The sequence below is a fragment of the Lissotriton helveticus genome, chromosome 1_1, assembly GCF_964261635.1.
Source record: "Lissotriton helveticus chromosome 1_1, aLisHel1.1, whole genome shotgun sequence".
Taxonomy (NCBI): Eukaryota; Metazoa; Chordata; class Amphibia; order Caudata; family Salamandridae; genus Lissotriton; species Lissotriton helveticus.
This window is the reverse complement of record NC_136057.1, coordinates 1,916,619,336-1,916,639,820: the sequence shown is the minus strand read 5'-3', so window position 1 is coordinate 1,916,639,820 and position 20,485 is coordinate 1,916,619,336. Positions and strand designations below refer to the sequence as shown.

Here is a 20,485-nt window from a genome sequence, read left to right as displayed (position 1 = left end):
CTGCCCAATGGAAAGGAAATAGGATTTCAGTGCTGCCCAACACTTCAACATTCGCTCGATGGCTAGGAAAAAAGCGAGCCACCGTGTTGGGACATGCCGAAACAAAGGCTGCCACTCTAGGTCCACAAAAGAAAAACCATTTCTCAACTCAGCTGTTCGCTTAGCTGAAGAAGAGATATAGGCTGTAGACTTTTAGAATAAAGGATTCTACATCAATTGAAAGTCCATTAATGGCTAGTTTAGCACAGTTGTATAGGAGATGGGCAGGGTAATTTGCAGGCAGAATGTCTTAATTTGCTCTCTTCAAAAGCTGAAATACAGAATGAGGTCATTCATAGTCTACACTTGCATTGTCCCCACAGTATGCAGTGACGTGCGCCAATTTCAACCCATGATTTTTTCTCAGCTGCATCCTCATAGAAATCCAGCAGAGTGTAGGTCACACTGAAAATGAAATTAAAGTGCTGCAACAAAAGTGGATAGAGTTTAATGTTACCTTTGTTTGAGGCATCAATGCAAACTGAAAAATATCCATCTTTTAAGTTTTCATGTGCTTGCTGTAACAATAGAGGTTCAAGCAAATTTGTTGTGATACTTGATGCCTTTGTGCGGCCACAGGATGCTTTCATCGCAATGGATGGGTTAGTATAAATTACTTTGGTTAGCTTGTTGCCACAATCCAAGGAGTGGTAGATGTGATGCTTCACATCATGGAGTCACCTCTGCAGTTGTGACCTACAATTTAAAAAAGAATATACAAAGGTATAAGCACACAAAGAAAGTCTCTACTGGTGAAGAAAATAGTGGCCACAATTGGGTCTTAGGACTGCACATTTAAACTAAAGTGTCAGCTGCTAACCCAACACCAATTAGGATGTGCTCTTGATATAAATAGAGTGAGAAAAGCATGGTAAAGGCAACCTGACTTGGTAAACACTGCTGTGCATTTAAAGCAGTGGTCTTCAAACTGTGGGGCGCGACCCCCGGGGGGGCCGTAGAGCGATGCAAAGGGGATCGCGCCTTCCCAGTCACACTTCTGCCCACCCAAGGGCTTCAGCCCTCCCTCTTCCCCCGTCCTGTGTCTCAGCCCGGGCTGCTGAGGGCTCAGCCAATGGCGTAACACAGGCCCCTGCATCCCAGCGTTGGAAGGTGGGGGGGCAAGTTCCAGAGGGCCCCCTCAGTACAGTCCTGTGCATGCCCGGCCACCAGAAACCCAAAACGACTGTATTCTCATGCTAATGCCGGGCGCCTCGGGTGGGGGCTAATGGCTGAGTACCGGGCGAGGTGCAAGTTCACATGTGCTGCTTCTCCATCCTGACAAACAATGGTGACACTTGACCCCCGACCTCCTCAGGCAGAACAGGACACCCCACCACCCCTAAAGCCGTTGTAAATATCTAACAATATTTAAGAGATTCGGACCGATATTAGGCATGTTAAATATGATATCTGTACACATTTTAACAGTGCAAAAAAGTTTGGGGAAGGGGGGAGTTGATTAAAAAGCCTGGGGTTTTTACATAGTGGCCCAATTGCGATCCAAAACAGGCCAAGGGGCGCGGGAGGCATTAGAAATTCCAAGGACAGTGACATGGATATGAGAAATAAAAGGGTTTGCATTGTTGCTTTGTTTGGTGAGGGGTTATTTATCCAGCAGCATGATAAACAGAAGTACGGATAGCTTCCGTCTCACTTGACTTGTGGCATATTGCATCATGTTCGGTTGGAGAACAGGTTGGTAAAATAGCTATAAATATAATCTCGCAGAAACGCCCCTGTGTGATGAAGGGCATGGACTGGAGAATACTAAGAAGTGCAGGTAAGCCTTATTAACCTTCACTTCCGGGTGAGTGGAGGGAGAGCAGGAAACTACAGCTCTAAAAAAAGTGTAGATGAGTTTCTTACACATACGACGGAGCAGGTGAGCCAAGGCCAGGGAAGTGAGCCAAGAGTGTTAGCGCTGGAAATAAAACAACAGCCCACGGAGGGCACAGACCAGCCTTGGCTGGTAATCCGAACCTGCTGTGATACACCAGTGCAGAGGACTCACTACGTGCTAGGGTCATGCACCCGGTCATTGGTGGAGTTGGACTTGCTTATCCCTCTTTATCAAAACTTAATTGGCAATTCATTGTGCCATAATGTAGCCCTTTTCGCACTCTTGAAGAGGTGGTGGCATGCACAAGCCTCTGTTGCCAGGTTTTGGGCGCTCTCCTGAGGTTCTGTAATTCACGAGCCTGATTCTATTTTATTTTGTGTTGCCTTCACGTAGGCCTGAAAATGCAGCCTACGCATAAAGTGACTTGGTTTCTTTCGACTCTGAAAGAACTGCAGAGAAACTGACCTCTTCACCTGAAACTGGCTTCGCAAAGCCAATTTCTCTTGGTTTGATCCTTGTCTAAGATTGCCACTTAATGTTCAGGACCTCGTTAACCTTTAGTTTCCTTACATGCATTATCTTTTTAAATATGGGTTTGTCCAGCTAGCTGAAATTTAATTTGGGACACTCCTAATAATTAACTCCTGGGTTGGGCGATTGCAAAAAGAGTTTACGTCATATGGAATTTGGTCTAATAATGTCCTGCATTGGTTAGATTTTGGTGCAGTGGGTGTACATTTATAATGGGAATTTTTAGGATAAAAAGAGATACTTTATTTTAACAATTTGAACAGTCTCCTAGGAATATACATTGTGATGTATTGTTGGGATTTCTGTTACTAGCTGCAGCTAATAAAATTGGTCTCTGACGCCACCCAGAAGTATCCCGTGTCTTTGTATATTGAGACAGGGGTACCCCGAAGATTTTAGGCGTGTCCCTGGTGCCGCTGGGTTCTGACCCGGTTCTTCAAATGGCACCCAAGCGTGGGGCGACTTCAGCGGTACCAGTCCAAGCCCGAGGATTGTGAGGAGCCCCGTGAGGAAATTCTGGAGGACGCCCGCCACTTCATTGACCCCTGTATGTCAACGTGGACCGAAGGTTTTTCTGCGAGGCTCCCCCTTTCCAACGACTGCGAAGGACTGCTGCCCTGACTGTCGCCCTGTCTTGGACCCTCTTTGGATACTTCGTAAAGCAAGACGTTAGACTGTCTTCTGGTGGCGTGACAGACATTTTGGTTAAGTATACGTGGGTCGCTCCCACGACTTTGTTTGTTCCTTGGTTTTGATTCGAATATTGCAGTAGTCGAAGCCGAGGGGTTCGTATATTTACGAGTGTATCATTTTTTTTGATAGCCTCTTAAAGTTTGAAACCAGACTAGTGAGCTTAAGTTGCCTGGTCTTGGTAATTTTGGATCTTGGTTTAGTTTTGGTTATAGCGCTATTTAAGAAGAAAGCCCGGCCGGCTATGTTTGACCCCTTTTCGCCTTTGGCGCAAGGAAGCCAAACAGAAAGAAATTAAGCAAACAGAAAATTCAATGCTGCATTAGTTTTAAACAGAAAATACAATAAAAGCCTTTCTCAGAATTTTGGGGGCTACATGCCTAGGTAAAAACGAATTAGCAAATCCAGATTTATTCTTCACAGAAAAATTGTGGCACAATGGATACAGAAAGTGTCTGTGAACAGTTTTACTTTTAGGCAGTTAAAATTAAGGTGGCTTAAACATGCTTATATGTTTTAGTCATTTTAAATTGACAAAATGGTTACAGTTAAGTATTCATTTATTATTCTGTGTTCAGTTAATGTGTAATATGTCTTGTCTCCTGATTCAAAGTTACAGTTGATATTTTCATGTGTTATGCGCAGTTATGTTATGTTATGTTATGTTATGCACTTTTATTAGGCGCACAGATGCTCCAGTGAAGGAGCGTCCTGGCGCCGCGACAAGGTAGCAGCACAACACAACGTGACAACAGACAATAAAAGAAACTAGGGGAACAGAAAAGTTTTCACCGCATGACGAAAGGAAAGCAGGTCCCTGAGAGCGCGGATCGCCGGGGGAAGGGAGTTCCAAAGCGCCGCCGCACGGACTTGGAAGGAACGTCCGCCAGCTCTACTGCGCTTAAAGCGAGGAACAGCAGCCTGTTGAAACTGTTTAAGGATTAAAAAGTATAGTACGCAGAGATACTGCAAAAATGAATGGTACAGGTTTTTGTTGTATGTACTTTGCACATCTTTGTACGGCCTAAAGCAACCACTAAAAGACCCTGGAATTCAGTCTATACTTTATATGCTACCTGTATCAGAAAAATTGTGCTAAAATGCCCCTAAGTCGCTCCAAAGGAGTGGCATCTGGCCTCCCTACATACGATCCGTAATACCACACTTGGGTGACCTATGCTATCCACCGGCTTCCGATAATCATCTCTCGAACACTAAAAGGTTCATCTGGGCTTAAATGCCGAATTGGCAAGAACTGCGTTCCGGGGAGATAGACCGCGTATGTAGTAAGTAAAAGCCTTTTCGGGTTTATGCGCGCTGATGTATTCTTAAAAGCTGCCCCCGCCCCCTTCTTTTTCCCTCTTTTCTGCAGGTCACTTTGGAACATCGGTTAAAAATACGAAAAAAGAAAATGGTGATCTAACGGACGAAGAGACAGGAAAAAGGCGTTCGATTATGGTGCCCACGCACTCCGAATAATACAACCTAAACTAATGTGCACACAAGTACCCTCCGACGGGAGGACTAGGGATATTGCCGACACTTAAAGACCTACTACCTCCTTTTCGCATCCTCATAGACAAGTAACTAAAAGCTGCCCCATTGTTCTCCAATTGACACCAACTGTTGTCTCAGCCTGGAAACACATTTGCTAAAATGACTCGAAACTACCGCCGTGAGCATTAGCCCGACCAGGTCAGTTCATGACCAATTGCCAACGGCGTAAGTGTGTACAATCAAAGCCACCAGTAAGGGCAGCCGACAAATAAAAGAGAAGAAAAAGGTAAACAAAAGAGCTTAGGATGACAAGGATGCACAGCATACAGAAAAGGATAATTTTGGCCAATAACTGTTTTATGTTTTGTCTTGTATTTTTGTGTATAATACATGTACTGTCTTCCCCGTCCGAGTTTGTGTGTACGTGATGTATGGATCTACGTCATCCCTCCGTTTGTGTTTCCGTATTACTTAACCCCTGTTGTTCTATGTTGTGCGCGCACTGAATGGTCCATTATTGTACACGTCTCACTCTCCCTCTCTCTCTCTCCCCCTCTCTTTCTCTCTCCATGTCACACGTGTACTGAATGGACCACTTAGAGTGCGATCTCTCTCTCTCTCTCTCTCTCTCTCTCTCGCTCTCTCGCTCTCTCACTCTCTCTCACTCTCTGAAGCCCCCCTGTTCCCTCCTTCCTTGTATGGTAACGTTGTGCCCCTCCCGGCACAACACCTAATTGGGTCTTCTCGAACACAAAGGTGTTTGGAAAAATTGACCGGAACTAAACGATTGTGACTCACCATATTACTACCTCCCCTTTCCTGTAAAGCGATAGAACCCGAGTTGGTAATGAAGGAAAGGATAGGTAAAACGACGGATGTCCCCTAATCTGGCCTTTTATGGGGGGACTATAACATCAAATGGCCTTCTGTTTCTCAGTTCGCTAAAAATGCAATTCCCAATGCACAAATTACTTCGCTCCTCTGCCCTTGAGTACGAATGTCCAGAGTACCCCACTTCTCCCGATCGACCCCAGTTCCCTGTCCAAAGCGTCCCCGTTTCCCCCTATTAACCCCAGCTTCATGTCATCTACCCTCGAAAGCGAAATTGATGACCTTGATTAACGTTCACTCCCCAAGAAGAGCATGTTTTACGTCCACCCCCTCCCCCTTCTTCATGACGATAACGCCCCACTTACAAGAGTTAGCCGACCCCGAAGGGAGATGTAAGATTGTCGATGCTTGGGTTAAAGGGAAGGGCGAGTCTCTACATAAGGACTCGATTTTGAGTTTGATATAATACACTGTGTATAAAGGTCCAATTTCTCTCCACGTACGTCACGAATGAGCGCCGAACAGGGTTATGAATTCCATAGCAATGCACTCCTACAGACTCCATAAATGACGACTTCTGACTGTGACCGATGAACTTATCCCCCACCTACATAGGATTGGGGACGGAATTGAGATGTATAAATGTCTTCTCCTGCCAGTTTTTCTAAAAACTTGTTTTCTACTCATTTAAAGATATAATAACCGGAGGAGAGGAGCTGGACGTGACGCACAGCCTGGCCACAGATCATGGAGCACGTGTGACGATCAAAGGTGGAGCCGCAGAGCAACGAGACGCGGGACGAGGCACAACTCTCAAACTCGGCAGATGAAAGAATGAAGGGCTACCTTGAAGCCCTCGACTTGCTGACCCACTCGTGCCTGAAGTCCCCGTCCCCTTTTTGAGTCCGACCGATGGGCCTGCCTGCTCGTTGACCTTTGCTCCCTTGGTCCCTTGGTGTGTTCCAAGATCTGGCCCCACTCCGCCCTCTCTTCCCTCGATTATTCAACAAACTCTTTCATATAAACTTTGACTATGGACTGGGATTTTGCCACAGAAAAAGAAAGACACGCAGGTGCCCAGCATAAGGCACCCCTAAGAAGATCAGTTAGGAAACAGGACTGTGATCTAACAGCAGAGGACTGATCGCACCCTGCAAAGCGTAAGGATGATTCCGAGCTGGACTTATAGCTCCACCGCCGGTGCTCAAAAGCGCCAACAAAAAGAAAACGGACTACCAGAGTCTACCAGTGGTGGCTCGTCGTTGAAAAAGACATTTTCACTAAGACCCCCCCTTCCTGAACTTTCTACCCACCCCTTGACTAGTTGTTTACATCGAACTGAATTCCTCCCTCAATTCTTATTGCTTTCAAAAATGTTTTCGGTCACTCAAGTCCAAAAGTCTCATATAGCACTTTTTACTATATGTTGATGTCATTGAAAAGAAAGTCAGAACCTGAGTCTATAAATGTCGGAACGTTTTTCCTGATTGCCCTCGACTAAGTGTTATGCCGATCTCTAGATTTGTATAAATAACGAAACGAATGTAAATTTATATGTACCGCATTCCGCCAATTGTATCGACTGCATATGGTTACACGCAATTTGCTAGCATTTGACGAACGTTATTTCATTGGCCACACATGACTATATGTACACTCCATCAGTTGGGGTAAACACAAATGTACTAGCTATGTTTAAAAGCGGCGACTGTTGAAATTGGCAATGTATATACACATAAGCGGCGTTCATTTGTGTTCACTGTACCCCTTGTTGTAAGCAGAACGGATATCGCTAAAACACTGACTGTGTTATCCCGCTAGCATAGACCCATGCACACACGTACACGACAGCCATTTTAGGTATCATGGTCTCCCTGTTCACGATCGCCCGTCAGCACACTTCCCTGACCCTGCAAGCTCCCCCCCCCATGCACCCTGACTGCCCCCGCTCTCACATGCACAAGTCATGAGCCCTCCCCTCCCGCATGACTCTGTCTCTGAGAATCGCACCCCGCGCCTGACCAAACCCCTCCTGTCCCTCCATGAATACCTCTCCTTTGATGACCTCTTCCTCTGAACCTAATTGTCTACATGGACCGCTGGTCATCCCTTAGCCTGAGGATACAGTTCATTGCCCACTACTGTATGCACTCGCCTCTCTTGAAAGGAGCCACTATTGATCATGACCACCCCACCCCCTGAGATTCGATCAGGAGCACACATTCCAACAGAATCAACAGCACACTCAGCTGCATGACAGCCCCCTCCTATTGTATGGAGGATAAGGGCCCCTACTGTAGCCACGTGTTGGAATATCTTCGTACTTTACAATGTCTTGATTGTAATGAAGGATGTGTGTGTGCCATAAACCTGTGTATAAAAGATGAAGCCTCAGAGAAACTTGTTAGAGCACCTCCCGAAGACACTATGCGAGTGTCCCAAATGACATGCTCTCCTCATGAGAAATAAACCTTTTCCTTGTCTTCCTGCTTCCAGTGCCCGTCTCTTTATTTGGTAATCATTCAAGATGGAAACGAAGAGTCGCCCTGCACCAGCAGCCTGGGCATTGGGTGCGATCGGGGCAGACTTTTCTACAAGCCAGTTCTAAGTCAGCAGATCTTAAAGCTCGGGCTGGAGTGTAATGAACCAGAAGTTTGGACAGAATCATGGCAGAAGACCCCTTGAGTATTTTATAGGCGACACAGAGGACCTTGAACTGAATCCGCTGAGCCACCGGGAGCCAATGTAGCGAGCGCAGGGTACTGGAAGTAGGACATGATCTAGGTAGTCCTACCACCGATCTCGCAGCGGCATTCTGGATCCGCTGCAGGCGTCCAATTTCTGCCTGGTTCAGGCCGACCAATAGGGAACTCGCATAGTCCAGCCTAGAGATGACAGTGGCTTGGATCACAAGTTGTCTGGTGGCGGCATCAAAAAACTTAAGCACAGGACGGAGCCCCCGTAGAATGCCAAAACAGCAGGCCGCCGTACGTTTGGTATGGCAGGCAAACGTAAGGGAAGGGTCCAACCATACCCCGAGGTTTTTAAGCTCAGAGACTGGGGTGGGTGTGGGACCCAAATCCCCTGGCCACCATCTCCCTCCCCAAAGTTCCGGTTGTTTGCCAAAAATCATGACCTCGGTCTTACTGGCGTTCAACTGGAGACAGTTGGACGTCATCCAGGCAGCGACCGCCCGCAGTCCTTGTTGGAATCTGGGTGCATCCACATCGGCATCCCCGCTGATCGTGACCGCTAGCTGGGTATCATCGGCGTATGACACCATTGTCATACCCCATTGCCGGACAACCTCAGCTAACGGCCTTACGTAAAGATTAAACAACGTAGGACTCAGCGAGGAGCCTTGGGGGACCCCCAAATCCAACAGATGGTGTTTGGACTGGTACGGAGGGACGGTCACGCTAAAGGTCCGATTGGCTAAAAAAGACCGGAACCATTGGAGAGCGATGCCGGTGACACCAGCCTCCTCTAAACGACGCAGAAGGATGGGGTGTGATACGGTGTCAAAGGCGGCGCTCAGATCTAATAGCACCAGCGCCGCCGTTTGACCCGCATCAAGCACGGAGCGCAAATGCTCCACCATATACAGCAGAGCCGTCTCCGTGCTATGACCTGCCCGAAACCCATTCTGCGTCATATCGGCTTGGTATAGATGTTCCGAGAGGACCGCGTTAACATGCGCCTCAGTCACCTTGGCAGGCCACGGCAGAAGTGAAATTGGCCGATAACTTTCGGGCTTGCTACCATCCAGGCTAGGTTTCTTGAGGATAGGCCGGACCATGGCCTGTTTCCACTTATGTGGAACTACGCCGGATGTAAGCGACGTATTGATCAGAGAACATAGCGGTGAGATGTCATGCACAGCTAGGTCTTTGAACACGGCCGGACAAAGTGGATCCGCTGGGGACCCCGACCTCACGTGGCAAGCCAATTTGCCAAGGCTTTCAGATGTTAAATTCGGAAAAGAGTGCAGTTCCTCAGATGTCAAACGTTTAACAGGTGTTTCTGCGGGTGGAATAGCCGACGGAAAAGCCCGATAAGTAGCATTGACCTTTTCCAAAAAGAAATCCGCCAATATTTCACAGTGCTCAACGGAGCTCTGGTGGATCGCATTCACCTTTTTGGCGGTAAGGTCTTTCAACACCTTGAAAATGGTCTTAGAGGGGTTGGCACTAGTCCGAAATTGTAAGGCATAAAAGGCAGCGCGGGTTCTGCACACTGCTCGATGGTAGAGTTTAACAGTGGCCAGGTACAGGACCTTTTTCTCGTTGTTATAGGTTTTGCGCCATGCCCGCTCTGCACGCCTACAAGTGGTCTTAAGTGCCCGTAACGCGTCGTCGTACCATGGGCTGGAATTCTTGGCCCCCGATTTGCACCAGACTATGGGGATAAGGGAATCTAATGCCCTAGTCACCCAGTTGCAGAAGCCATCGTAGCCTTGATCTACAGCCCCAGTTATATCTAATGGGTCGGACGACAAAAGATGGTAAAACTCATCCAACTTCAGTTTGTTCCAGCACCGTCTAGGAGTTGGATACACCACTGATTTGGGCCGCATAACAGGTACAGGGCACCGGATCTGTATCAAATAATGATCAGTCCATGCCAACGGTGTAAGGCTAGAAATGCTGGCATCCGCCAAGTTGGTACAGAACGGGTCAAGGATATGGCCCCCTATATGGGTAGGTTGTAAGACCATCTGAGCCAACTGGAGCGCTTCAAGATCTGCCATGAAGCTAGACACCGACGGGCTAGATAGGTTGTCAAAATGCAGATTTAAATCCCCAATAATGGAGAAGTTGGAACACCCTACAGCCAGCTTACTAATGGCATCTGGTAGAGCAGCTCTAAAGGTCACTTCACTCCCTGGGGGTCGATAGATCAGTAGCCCTGACAGAGTAAAATTAGGCGTAATAGCCACCTTAAACATAGCGCTTTCACAGCCAGAGATACTCTGTCCCTGCCACGTACACGTGTAACAGGACTTGACCGCAAGGGCTATCCCTCCACCTCTAGAGACTCGGTTAAGAGTAAATACCGAGTATTCAGGCGGGAAGGCCAGGTTGACAACGGCCGTATCAGCATCCTGCAGCCAAGTCTCTGTCAGACAGAATAGATCTGGCGGATCGTGGCATAACAGGTCGGAAATATCCAGCTGGTGCTTTATCAGCGACCTGACGTTCAAATTCCAGATGCTGATAGAAGGAGATGAACTGACAGCCACCGTGGCGCGCTCCTTGGAACCCCTTCCAAGGGGAGCGGGAAGAGTAAACCGCCCACAACCACAAGAGAGGGGGCCACATAAGGGGTCCACCCGAGATGTCCCACAGGTCCCAAGTGACTGACCAATAGCAACGAGTCTGTCCCTAGCATAGCACAGCATTATAGACAAGGGAAAAGTCACGGAATGGGTCAAAGTCCTGCCCCGTCCTGCACGTCCTGTCGCGGACGGGCGCAGACGGGCAGGACTCTGGCACGACTCCGGCCACGCGAGGGCGTGCCCGCTGTGCGTTACCGCTGCGCTGGGCGGGGAGCTTTAAGTACCTGTCCCTCCGTAGCTCCTGCGCACTAGAGCGCTCGCCGGAAATAGTCCCTGCCCACTCCACCACCACACCACTCCAAGATGGCGGCCAATACAAAAACGGACCCCACCCCAGAACCGGACCCGCACAAGCGGCGGTGCTATTACAATAATAGTGCAGGTAAGGGGGCACAAAACAGGGGATAATAACCCAGATAAAACAAAATAATAAGCAGGAAGTTTTAAAATGCTTTCTAATCAGCAGTAAAAAGCGCCAAACGCACAGCAGCGTAGCGTAGCGCTACCTTGTCAGGGCGAGCTCCAGGGCGACTCGCCTTAAGTACCTGTCCCTCCGTAGCTCCTGCGCACTAGAGCGCTCGCCGGAAATAGTCCCTGCCCACTCCACCACCACACCACTCCAAGATGGCGGCCAATACAAAAACGGACCCCACCCCAGAACCGGACCCGCACAAGCGGCGGTGCTATTACAATAATAGTGCAGGTAAGGGGGCACAAAACAGGGGATAATAACCCAGATAAAACAAAATAATAAGCAGGAAGTTTTAAAATGCTTTCTAATCAGCAGTAAAAAGCGCCAAGCGCACAGCAGCGTAGCGTAGCGCTACCTTGTCAGGGCGAGCTCCAGGGCGACTCGCCTTAAGTACCTGTCCCTCCGTAGCTCCTGCGCACTAGAGCGCTCGCCGGAAATAGTCCCTGCCCACTCCACCACCACACCACTCCAAGATGGCGGCCAATACAAAAGCGGACCCCACCCCAGAACCGGACCAGCACAAGCGGCGGTGCTATTACAATAATAGTGCAGGTAAGGGGGCACAAAACAGGGGATAATAACCCAGATAAAACAAAATAATAAGCCGGAAGTTTTAAAATGCTTTCTAATCAGCAGTAAAAAGCGCCAAGCGCACAGCAGCATAGTGTCCCTTTTCTTTTGTATGTTGTGTGTTTTTGCTTTTTGCCCACAGGTTATTATGGGTTGTTCTTGTTGGTTCTGTGTGTCAGAAGCGACACAGTGAGTTGTATTGACAGCCGGTCACCACTAGGGTGATTTGCTGCCAAGATGGGATGAGGAAGGTAAAGGATTGATTTTAAGCCTGACAAATTAAGCAGGCCAGAATATGGGGTTTTTGGACTATGGGTTCACTGTGCATGAAGTGCATGACATAGTGTGGTGCGTCATCGTTCATTTACATCTGCTATTGTAATTTGTCTATGTTTTTGTTGTGCTTGGTATACAGCAAGTATGCCTAATTGCTTGGCATGTGTGTTTGTCTGTTATGTATGTTTTGACTTCATGTTTTTTTTGATTGGTACTATTACAAGCCCCTCTGTGTTGTGAAGGGATGGTGATGACATGTCCATCGCTACGCAACACTTGCTTACTAAATTTCACAGACATGATACTTCATGCTGAAAATAAGACAGACAACACCTCATCAGTGTATGTCTATAGGCTATAGTGGAATTGAAGAAAAGCAAAAGAAATGTGCAGAATTAAAAGTGTGTCACCTGCAATTAGTCATGTAACTGCCCCTCCCCTGATTAAAATATTCTTTGATTGGACTCAAAGGAGAAATTATAAGTTTGCAGTTTTTGCTAAAGATGACCTAAACATTTTCTCATGACTTTGCATTAGCTAAAATGCTGTTCTGCTTCCTAAATAGTGAATGGCCTTGTCCCATAAATGAAACCAAGTTCCATTTCCTTTTCTGTATTCCTTAAATAGGAATGAAAGGCCTCAAAAACGAAATTGTGTGTTTGTAATAAACAAACAATTAGGATGGAATTTCCGTTAGATTCAATGTATTAGGTGTTGATAGGCAAACACATCGTCTGAATAATTTGGATTTCGCTGCACTGCACACGTATTTCAAAAACAAATTAGAAATGTCCTAGTTTTAAATTAGACTGCCACAGTGCTAAGTAAATTGCTGTTGTTGTGTAGGACGCGAATAAACAGGAATATTCCCTCAGTTAGGACTTCACGGTTGAAACTTTGCATTATAGAATGCTGTTGTTTTTGAATAAGGAAAGAGGTTACACAAATCAGGTTCATTATTTTAGATATGAGGAAAACGCTTGAGGTGGAGATTTCCCTTCTTAGAAGTATTTATAAGCAAATTCTTGGTTCTGTTGCCAAATAATGGTTGTCCTTATAAAAGAAAAGTGGTGCAAAAATTTGTCATGTTTTAAGTTAGGCTTCTGTGCTTAGGTTTATGAAACAGCACATTTAAATATGATAAGCAAGGGACATAACTTGCTCTTATATATGGAATAATAAAAAACGATTGGTTTTATTTAAGGACAAATTATTAATCATGAAGAATTATTTTAAAAAATTAAGTACTTTTAAAAATCGTTTTTTAGTATTTATGTAGCTTAATGCTTATACTATGATCTCCTAGCATTAAAATTTAGTTTCAGTTGTGTTGTGTCATGTGATGAGGACATTTGCATATGGGATTTCACTTGGCACAGGCTTAAAAAATTCATTTGTCTAGGGATTTACATGGGTTATGTCTCATGTCCAATCTCTGCAGTTTTGAGGAGAACATTCTGATGTTTAAATATGTGTACGATGTATAGGATATTCCTTTTTACGTGTCCCAAATAGCAAAGTCAAAATTGGGCGAAATTCATTTATTTAAAACTACAACTTGTGCATTTAGAGCAGTTTCAAACTGCCTTAGGTTTCAGTACATACATACATTTAGGTATAAAACAAATAGTTGGCTTCTATATTATCAAACAAGTATAACTTTGTTTCTGCTCAATTTCTACACACAGTGATTGATAGTTCTGACAGAAGTGACATTTGTTTCAGATTTCCTCCTGTCAAACCAGAGGGTGTAGGCAGCTCCCCCTCAAATTGAGGCTAGGTAATATGTATGATGCTCTATTCTTTTCTCATGTTTTATCTTGATCTTTAAAGGGAATTAGATTTGGGTAGGTATGTTTTACAAATATTAGGTGATAACACCATTATTATAGGCCTACAAGTGCATTTCTAGTACTTTATTAGCTAGTCCATGTAGATAAACTGACCGTCTATATTAGAAATTGATGTGGCAAGGTTTGGATCATGGGGGGTAGAGCGTGGGAGGATGCCCATGTGTCCCTTAGCGAGGATGTTTTGGAGAAACATGTTGTTTTATAGATAAAAGCTCCGTGAAATTAACAATACAGGCAGCACTGTTCGTTTACAGACAGTAAAGCAAATGGTAGGACCTTTTTGATAACACTCAAACTCACACTTTTTGAAGCAACTGTGCTTGTTCATGGTATAATGGTGCTATTGCCATAATATCACATCTTTGACTATTTTGGGCATACAAGTCTAGTAATAACATACTTGCTGCCATTGCTGGTATATTACAAGCATGACTAGTTTGTTTTTAGACATTTCTGACAAAGTGGCAACTGATTTTCAATAATGTCCATAACTGATATATGTTTGGCATCCAGCTGTAGCACAGTAGAAGCCCCGGTTTAAGGGTGGGCATTATTAGCATAACCAATGCATTAATAAGTGATGTGATAAGCAAACATGGTCTATGATTGTAATCCCTGGGTATTTGAAGCAGAATTTGTTCAACCTTAGCACTTTTACTTGGCGATACTTAATGAAAACAGAAAGCTGATGAAAACTGATTTGATTTTGAAAAAATAATTTCCTTTTGGAAAATTGAGTTTGATTATTGGAAAAGTGTTTTTTAATAGACAAAATATGTGTGTTTTTGTAAAAACAAATATGCTAATGGAGACAAAAATGTTACAATTCTAAAACACATTTACTGCTGTTAGCTGAAGGATATTTCAATTTGAGATGGGGAGATTTACTGCTATGGTAGTACCCTTTGAGGCACACAGCCCGTGATGATTTGAATTTAATTTTGATTAAAAGCATTCATGTTTAAGTGATAAAATATGCTAGTAGCTTGCCAGGATTTTCCTTGAGCAGAATTAGCTCACACTACAGAGAAAGTTTAGACCCCTGGTCCAGAAGTATTGTTTTACCTTTGTATTCTATGAGAATGACAGTGCATTTTAGACCAGAGTAGTCCCATGGCGCCTGACCACTTCCTTGAAGATTGCAGGCCACTGGCTTGCTGTTACCCTGTTAAATAATGAATTTATTGTTGCGCTAATTAAAAAAAAAACACTAACAACTGTGTCACATTACCTATATCATCAGGTTCTGCAGGATCTTCCAGAGTAACACCTGCAGAACAACAAAAAAGGCGAATCCTAACTCTCATCAGTGACAGCTACAGATGAGGGGAAAAATGTCTTGGACCTACAGTTCTAGCACCCAGAACCTAGCAAGGCTGGATAGCAATCACCAGCACGTCATCAATGACATCTTCAGAGCATTGTGCTTGCTCCACCAGACGGCGTTAAACATCAGAAGAAGAAGAAGGAGTTGTTTTTTTATGGCAGGGCTGGTTTGGGGTTTCATCCCACTATCTGTCAAGTGCTGGTAACCTCTGACAGCGCGCGGGATCTTGACCCCTTGGCCTAAGTTTTGGCCACCCCCCTTCCTTTCCTTTGCTCCAACAGAAGGGCAGTGCACCGAAGGATCCAAGATTGGCAAGAGGCACTATATTTGTGGTACCCATGTTGAAAGGAAAATGAAATTAAAAGAGCAGCCTAGCGTCCTCTGACACTGAATAATAAGTGTTGGAGCTTGAGCATGTTGCTGAGTGTAAAAGTCCTTGCTCTTTCCAGATGAATAGTAGTTGGGTATGCACCTGTGACCACCGGAGAGTATGATATCTGTAGTGCCTGCCGCAGAGGAGAGACACTGGTGCACTGCATTGAGACATTGAGACTTTCAAGTGAGCTGTGAGTATTTGCCAGGAGGGCACTCCAACGGATACTGAGAAGCACTATTTTTATGGAATGCCTGAATTGAGAGGCCCAATGTGAAAACAATGGGAGCAGATTTGATGGACAATAGAAGCCTGCCAGAGAGGCTTGGAACGGACTCTGGGCATAGTTGTGGTTGCACAAGCAGTTACCGTGCGATTGCATAAAATGGGTGTTAGGAGACTGATTCTTATTGTTTTGCTGGCATTGTTTTAGAGTATTATTCTGTTTAGTAAAAGCAGAATAAAGTCCATTCTCTGTGGAAGAGTATCCCCTTTTCACCTCAGAGCGTTATTAGATAATTTTAGGATTTGCTTTTGCCTAGGGTTGTGAAAAAAAGAAAAATGATAATCCTGTTTGTAATAATGGTCATTACTTTCTTAATGTTGATTATGACCCGATGCTTTGTTCTTTTTGTATTCCTGCTGATAGCTTACCTACTTAAATGAAATGAGTAAAATGTTCGCCTAGCGATTAATTAGGATTTGCCTACGTAATGGCAAAAGGAGGGTCTGAGGTTCTGTAATTCACGAGCCTGATTCTATTTTATTTTGTGTTGCCTTCACGTAGGCCTGAAAATGCAGCCTACGAATAAAGTGACTTGGTTTCATTCGACTCTGAAAGAACTGCAGAGAAACTGACCTCTTCACCTGAAACTGGCTTCGCAAAGCCAATTTCTCTTGGTTTGATCCTTGTCTAAGATTGCCACTTAATATTCAGGACCTCGTTAACCTTTAGTTTCCTTACATGCATTATCTTGTTCAGCATCGATTACATTACATGGGTTGTGCTTTTTAATTATGGGTTTGTCCAGCTAGCTGAAATTGAATTTGGGACATTCCTAATAATTAACTCCTGGGTTGGGCCATTGCAAAAAGAGTTTACGTCATGTGGAATTTGGTCTAATAATGTCCTGCATTGGTTAGATTTTGGTGCAGTGGGTGTACATTTATAATGGGAATTTTTAGGATAAAAAGAGATACTTTATTTTAACAATTTGAACAGTCTCCTAGGAATATACATTGTGATGTATTGTTGGGATTTCTGTTACTAGCTGCAGCTAATAAAATTGGTCTCTGACGCCACCCAGAAGTATCCCGTGTCTTTGTATATTGAGACTGGGGACCCCGAAGATTTTAGGCGTGTCCCTGGTGCCGCTGGGTTCTGACCCGGTTCTTCACTCCTTCGCAGCAATGGCAGCCCAAGCTGTGCCCTAGCACAACAATCTGTCCTACTACCAGGGGATAGAACTGAGTCCATCTGGAAAGAAGCAGAGAGGGTGATGTAGAGAGAGACATTGGCGCCGACTGGCACATGTGCTTTGGACTTCAGTGAGACTCCGTGGAGGTGAGTGCATCTTCTGAGGGCATCTGTGTGACACAGCAGCACTGCCTGGAGTCAGCTAGGAACAGTCTCAGTGGAAACAAACGCTGGCTGGAAGGAGGTCCAGATACCCTGAAGGTCCCACCCAGCTGAAGCCCCACTGGAGGTAGAGATCTGCAAGAGTGAGGCAGAGATGCCCTGGAGGTCCCACCCAGCTGAAGCCCCATTGGAGGTAGAGATCTGTAAGAGGGAGGCAGAGATGCACTGGAAGTCCCACCCCGCTGGAGGCACAGGCCTGCAGGATGGTGGTGCTGTGGCGTAACACAGGCCCCCGCAGCCCCCGGCTGTGTGGGGGGACTGAGTTGTAGGGGGGGGGTACTCTCGTTCGAGAGCTCCTGGTAGAATCCGGAGCGGGCCCCTCCATGCACCTTGCAGGGGGGCCCCTCAAATTTTGTTACGCCATTGTGCTCAGCTGGGCAGTGTCTGGAGTCTTATCTCCAGCAGGCCACCGTTTTTCACAGGTCTTTAAAGACCATTTGCATATTTACATGCCTTTGTAAACTGGTTGCAGAGGCTTAGTTTTTTTCCTGGTTCAAGTACCCCCTAGGTCCCCATTCTGCCTATTCCTTACATTTGTATTTTACATTTACTGCTGTAGTGTGAGAATGCATTTCATGAAAAGGAATATAAAGTAGGGTTGCCAAAATAAAAATGCCTGCTGTGTTTTGTGTAAAGGGCCTGCAAATACCTTCTCTTGACACTAAATAGACTTATAAATAAAAATGTATGTATGCATTCGTTGTGTGGCATTTCTGTCTTTGTTCTCTTTAATTATCAGTCATGGATCATTGAGGCAATCCTAGAACACAATTAAAAGTGCTTTCTATTTATATTTGCTGTTCGAAGTACGCACAGATAGTTGCTGAAAATATGGCTGTAGTTGACAGCTTAGTTTTGTACCTTCTGGGCCATCAAAATAATGAACTGGCAACCCAACCATAGGACTGGAAGTTTGTTGGAGGATCAGCACATTATTTATTATATTCACCTACGCCGCCGTCAATAACATGCTGAGTTACTTCAAGTGTCTGGGAATGCACTCTGCATTCAGACAAATCACTCCTCATTCTCGCCCTTCACGTTCACGCTAACCCTGCACTCACACTGATCACAATGCACTCACTGATCACCATGCACTCACACCATTCACCCTGCACTTACAGCAATCACAATGCACTCATACTGATCACCATGCACTCACACCATTCACCCTGCACTCACAGCGATCTAAATGCACTCACAATGAATGTGTGCTACCTCACCCTGCAGTCACACACGCACACTACTCATCCTGCACTCATGTGACACTTCACTCACCTGTCCGACTCACTGCCCAATATGCAACTCACTCAAACAAGCCCATCAGTAATCATATATTAATTTGTCCAATTCTGAACTTGCATCCGCACCCAACTTTATACTCCACCTCACTCACCCTGCAGTCACTCTTCTTAATGAAGCAATGCTATCCTAAAATACGCGGCATCACATATTATCTTTTCCATTTTCTTCCCACACAATTTAGTCAAGCCTGTCGCGTAATTTGGTCCTCAACTGCCTCATAATTTCAGTAGTCCTGCCTACAGGTTTAGAAATGTTTGTCAGGAGGGGGTCCTTGCGCCTCAAAATGTTGACAGGGGGCTCTCGGCATCCAAAAGTTTGAAGACCTCTGATTCAAAGAGTGTCCCAGAAAATTGCAAGATGGCTCACCTAATCAGTGTGGGAGTCTTAAAAAGAGTGTGACAAAGCAAAAAGAGTGTACAAGAATTACATACAACCTATGTCACATTATGACAAAGCAAGCAATGACTTACTTTGGCTACTTCTGGCTGGAAGCTTAGTTGCAGGTAAGATGGCATATTTGCCATCTTCGCCCTGCATGAGGCATTGGTCTTCTATTGTGCTCCTGCCTCATTGATTTTGATATCCCACTCTCATCCATGGGAAATGGAAAAGTCACTATTACACATGTTGCACCTGGCCTTGTACATAACTTCTGACAACTTCCAGATGTTGTAATGTGAAAGTTCCCATTCTGGTCTGTACTTCACAAGGCGCTTTTTTGCTTTTTTCTTGGGTGGCTCTTGCAAGGAGTTTGCCTGTGAGGTAGATGTTGCATCCGAATATGCCTCACAATCCGATGTGAAGGTTGCCTCTACAGCACCTTTGCCTGACTTGTAATCAGACATTGCTTTTTTCCATTAAAGTACTCCATAAAACACCCAACAAACTTGAGATGTAGATGAATACTATATTCAATGAAGAAAATAAAACATATCAGGTTCTTACTTTTCTCTCGCTCACTGGACTAGCCCACCTACTACTGCCCCCTCACGTATCCTGCCCACTGAGGATTAGAAGAATTTCTATACAGCCCTATAAGTCTTAAAAGCCTAGCAGCAATTGGACGAGTGTGTCATATGGCACATTTCACACCTGACTGAATCTTTTTCAATCATGTTGCTACGGTCAGCTGTGAACACTTCTAATTGCAGCACCAAAGCAGAGGGACAAAGAAAACAATAGTCCACCTTCATGTGTTCATCATCGTGGGGGCGGTGAGGGGATGGCGTAGGCCTGGGATGGGGTGCCAGTGGGGAAAGAGGTGATGGCAGCTAACAATAGGTTGTCTTTTTTTATCCTAATGTGAGAAGTGTTACCATGTTATGTGTGATGACCACTGAGGTGTGGATATTATGTTAGGAGGAATTACGACTTCCTATGTGGTGAAGGTGTGAGAGATAAAGATACACTTAGTGGTTTTTCGGTATGCTGGCAGCGTTGAGCAACTGTGCAGGTCTTTTTGTGGTATTTCATATGATCATATTCATAGTCTATGTACATGGTTCTTGCGCTGGGTTGCCCAATCTGATATTTTGTTTATAGTTCATGGTTCTGAGCAGGCATGTTTGGTAAGAGAAGTGGTTTGGGAGATCTGCTGGGAAGGACTGTGTTACTAGTATTCCATATCTGAGTGCTGTAGTGAGGTGTAGAGAAGCACTCATAGAATGTAGCATTTTGGGACAAGCAGGGCTGGACCAGAGTGCAGTCCTCTGATTGGGCAGCTTTATGTGTCAAATCTCTTCAGGTATTCCGTATCTGTTCAGCTGGTGATGACTGGCTTGGCGGTTGGTACAAAACTGTGTGATGGAAAAAAAAACATAGCGGATTAGTCTTGTGTGAGGATACGAGCGTTAAGCAGGAAAAATGTGTTATTAACTAGCCTGCATGAGTTATAATTAGCTGCA

The 20,485-nt window shown here is 45.2% G+C and overlaps 1 pseudogene; it reads right to left on the bottom strand.

Annotated features, from left to right (window-relative positions):
• Window positions 1–332: 332 nt before the first annotated feature.
• On the bottom strand, window positions 333–19,426 carry LOC144765921 (uncharacterized; annotated as a pseudogene).
• Between the last annotated feature and the right edge of the window lie 1,059 nt (window positions 19,427–20,485).